At 32.5% G+C, this 4,919-nt stretch overlaps 1 long non-coding RNA gene across 1 annotated transcript; it reads right to left on the reverse strand.

The window, feature by feature from the left end:
- Window positions 1-226: 226 nt before the first annotated feature.
- On the reverse strand, window positions 227-3,988 carry LOC132172820 (uncharacterized). Its single transcript, XR_009439187.1, has 4 exons — window positions 3,864-3,988; window positions 1,038-1,120; window positions 662-824; window positions 227-473 (listed from the first exon to the last, which is right to left on the reverse strand). It is a non-coding gene; the product is annotated as an uncharacterized LOC132172820 (long non-coding RNA).
- Window positions 3,989-4,919: the final 931 nt, after the last annotated feature.

Raw genomic sequence — 4,919 nt, forward strand, 5'->3', positions numbered from 1 at the left:
CAACCAAATTGCATATAAAATATTTTATCAAATAAACCTAGCTGCTATCATATGTTTTACCAGCACTATTACAGATATAAGTAAATACCCAAGTAACGAATATAATAACATATATAAATAATAAAATATTCTACACAATTATAGCTAAAGCAGGCTAGTGTAAGTACTTTTAATCTATTCCCCCTTCTATGTCAGAAATTGATGGAAGGATAGTGAGGCGAGCAGGTAGAAGAAAATATGAAATGTATTAATAAAGATAAGACATTAAAATCCAATATAATTCTATATATATATATATATATATATATGATGATGATGATGATCTTTGATAGCCTTACAATACGTTTTATTCGTATATAGAAATATTTATATATAATAGAATTAATATATAGGAATATTTAAACATCCTCCAGCCGTCGCTTGTTTATTCCTTGGAGATCTTAGTCCTCATGGCTTACTTTCAAGTCTTCTTCCTTTTGTTACGTAACAGGATAGTGCAAGAGAGAATGAGCAGCCAACAGGTAAAGGAAAATATGAAATGTATTAGCAATTAAAGATAAGAGACATGATCATTAAAAACTAAAAATAAACAGGATAGAATTGTTTGGTTATAAAACAGTACTGCACCAAAGATGTTCTAGTACTGGTATCCCTTACGTACTTATCCTTAACTGCAGAAGACAAGTTCTCCGTCTTTTTCTTCGTTGCATCTAACTGATTCTTTAACTCTTTGAACTTATTATCAAAATGATTCTTTAACTCTTTGAACTGATTATCAAAATGCATCTCCATGTCCTTAAGCCGAGCTAGAATCGCATCAAGCGCTGGTAAATTCAATAACAAATTAATCTTAGCATTCTTTGTTTAGACTGACACCTTAAACGACATAATTAACCTAACACACACACACACAAACTGAGCACCTTACATGACATAACATGAAAATTTGCTAACCGGATGATATATATATATATATATATATATATATATATATATATATATATGACAAATAGCTGATGATCATTGGAAGGAAAAACCTGTTGTTTCGGGAGGACTTGCCCCATTTGTACTTGACTGTGGTCCTAGGTCACGAACCGAAATTGGTGTCGACATTTTGCCCCTGTAGAATCAGTAAGCGTAATTGGTGGATTTTCGTAAATTTAATAATTTTATCAATACTATAACACTCTCCTTTAGATGTGGCATTAAACTCCATTTTAATAGGTGGCAAGCATCATCACAATAAAAAGAAAAAGGAAACACATGCGTAAACTTTTCACTTGAGCATGTAGAAAATATTTAATCTTACGTTTTCGTTTTGATAAATGTGTACCGTTAGGAAGAGACACCAATGGATCGAGTCAAACAAGAATACATTAATATATATATTTTGACACTACTCTAATGGGTTTGGATCCATTAATTATTTCTTTATACTTTACCAATGTGGAACACAAACTTTACAAGTGCACTTACAATAAATTTTCGTTCTACTTGTGAGTCTCTATCACATTGACCCAACTCCCCCTTACGTGTGAGTTCTTTACACAAGAGTGTCACGGACTCACAAGTATACACCAAGAGCCACCACATTATTTTTACCACAGTTAAACCAAGACACTCGTGAATCACCTTAGAGTTCTCCAACAGTGTAAATGAGGTAAATGTAATAGTAGGGTTGTAAATGTGAGCAGATATTTGCTGCAACTATCTGCTATCCACATATACGGATGCGAATAACGGTTTTAGGGTATGCAGATATAATTGCATATGCATTTCCTTTATAAATAGTATATATATCACCAAAATGACATCATTTTGAATTTGGTAAAGGCCAATTGTTTAGGTTATGTCTAGGGTTTTTTTCTATATTTAAAAAATAATCAATAAGGACTCAAAAGGCCTATTACCTCATATGCATATATTAGCCTATGAGGTAATATTAGTAGGAATGGTAATAGAAGTAGAAATGGTAATAGGCCTTTTGAGTCCTTATTGATTATTAGTAGGAATGCTAATAATGGTAATATCTGCATATAAATTATGGTTTTATATGCAAAACGCAAATTATGGTTTTATTATATGCACTAATAATAAAACCATAATTTATATTAGTCGATGCTAATATTGTTTTTTTCTTTTTTGTGTCTCGTATTAGTGGCGACTTTTATGTATCGCCGCTAACGAACCCTTATTAGCGGCCACTTAGTGCCGTTGGTCCAAAATCGATCCATTGTGTGTCGCCAATGATCATTAGCTGTGATCCCATGTGTGTTGCCACTAATAAGGACTCAATAGCTGCACCAACGGTTGCACTACTAATAACGCGTGCATATTTGGTCGACGCAAAAAAAGTTTTTTGTGTCTAATATTAGCTATGATTTTTATGTGTTACCGCTAGTCAACCCTCATTAGCAGCGACTTCTTAGTGTTACTGCAAATAATCTCAAACGGTAATGAAGCAAATTCTTGTAGTGATATAAGAGCTGGAGGGTACATCGAATACCCTACTAGTTAATTAAGATCCTGCAGCCAACCTAAGTATTACACGTTCACAAATACGATCCATACAATCTCAACTACAAGCCTGACCTGTACTTGGGCTAGCTAGTTGGTAGGGATAGCTTTTTGTTTTTAGCGAGGGCAAGAGAACAATAAGCCATTAAATAACATTTTTGGCGCTACTGGCTTTGCCCCTAATGTCAGCAAATATTGATGAACCACCTACTTTCTGCAGCAACCTGACATGTATGTTTAAGTTGTATAAATTTCATGGGCCAACTTTTTTAAGAGTTCATTTTGCTATTTAATTTTACACGCTAAAAGTGCATTTTTAAACAGATCGCCAAAGTGTCTCGTTGGGGATTTTGTTGTTGAAAGATAATGGTTTGAAAACGTAGGCCAAACTACAGTTTTAAGCGTTTTGAAATATTGTGAAGCCAAACGAACCCCAAGTATCTGGATCCTTCAAGTTATATTTTTGGTTTGCAATTCTCATAAGCTCCCTAATTTTTCTTGGCCAGACGACAAACTTCTCTTCTATATTGTTGTTAAAATAAAAAGATAATTAAATACTCTATAAATAGTATAATATTAAAATTAAAGATTAACGATACAACATAAAATAGAAAATATATATGAAACACTTTCATCACTGCCGACACTAAAGTACTAATTAATTTCACATGTACAGGACCTCACTGAACCTTTGTTTCAGATTACTAACAAAAGAAGATGACATACTAGGGAACTAGGTTTCAGGTGAGAGACTGAAATATAAATAAATATATATATACACACACTAAAATTAAGAAAATATAGAAAAGTCATTTTTCTTTTGACTGTTTTCTGGTTATTTTTGTACTTTTTGGTCGTTTAAGAAAATTAGAAAAACGAAATTTTCTATGTCTAAGGATTTCATCATGCAATAGATAAACTGTACTCTATCAAAACATAATCCTTGGACAATTTTCAACACGCAATTTTACCGCCAAAAAAACTGTCGGGGACCTTATTCCATAACTAGCAGCTCCCAGAATAAAATAGTTGCAACCCAAAAATCCACATCTTCTTTTGTTTTTTGTTTTTTGTTTTTTTTTTTCACGGTTTCCAAAAGGAGTTTGATTAGTAATTATATTTATCAGAAATGAATGCAATTTCAAGTAATTAATTCAAGTCATATCTAATGCGAATGCAATTTTGTAATAATTTAAGCTAGGAACTCACTCGCTATCTTGAATGCTTCAAATTCATGATATATTATAATTGGTGTGTTTGGAATAATCAGACAATTTAAGATAGATAATGGTGATGATATGGTCACAATGAAGAAGAGATGACAAGAGTATGAGACAAACAAATACCTGTATAGAGAAGATACTCTGGTATACTCTTCCTCAACAAATCAATCCAACCTGAAGGAGTGCAAATGCAGTTTCTGTCAGGCTCTTGAGGATTTATGACAAAAACCATCTATTTGTATAACAAAGACCATCATTGTCACAAAGTCAATGGCACCGATGGATGAGCTGGCTTTTCAATTTTTTTTTCCCCTTGGTTGTTACCCGAGGCATCTTTCAACTATCACTTTTTATAAATTTGATAAATTTACCATTGAGTTTTTAGACTCACGTGAATTCCACAGTGAATATTCTTGTTTACTATATATACGGAAATGACTTAAAGATTAGATTTATCATAAATTCAATTAATTAACTCAAAGTCATATCTAATGCGAGTGAGCTTTGATAACGTAAGGTAGGCATATGCTGAGAATCTTGAATGCTTCAAATTGAAATATTGTGTTTATTTTAGTAATTATAATTAGTGTACTTGGATTAATCAGACAATTTAACATAGATGATGGACACAATGAAGAAGACATGACATAATGGCACATGCGGCATTATGGAATAGAGAACTTCTTATTTCCCATCCTCTAATTTCGCAAAACTACCATTATTAGATATGTAGAATATTGATAAGCCGAGTTTTTTTTTTGCGGTGTTATTTGTTTAGTGCCTTAACTAAAAAAATTATCTTAAAAATGCCTTTCTTTTTATACTTTTTGGCCCTTAAAGAAAAATTAAATTTCTATCAGCTGCAATTCTCTATCAACAAAAATCCTTGGACAAACGGTGCAACTTTACCCCCCAAAAAAGATCTGTTGGAGAAGTTCTTCCATAACTAGCTTCAAAAATAAGTGCAACCCAAAAATCCCCCTTTTTTTTTTCTTTTTTTTTTTTTCAATGGACTTGTGTTGTTTGACTATACAAAGGTTATCTATGCTTTGAATTGGTTTTCTGATGTCATCCTTGAATCTTGGTTAACAGTTCCCTCCTTATCCTTAGGAGTTGTTTGTGCATCAGCATCGTATTCAACTGAACTTGGACTATTCTGACAACTTAACATAGAGGTTG

The sequence above is a fragment of the Corylus avellana genome, chromosome ca2, assembly GCF_901000735.1.
Source record: "Corylus avellana chromosome ca2, CavTom2PMs-1.0".
NCBI classification, from domain to species: domain Eukaryota; kingdom Viridiplantae; phylum Streptophyta; class Magnoliopsida; order Fagales; family Betulaceae; genus Corylus; species Corylus avellana.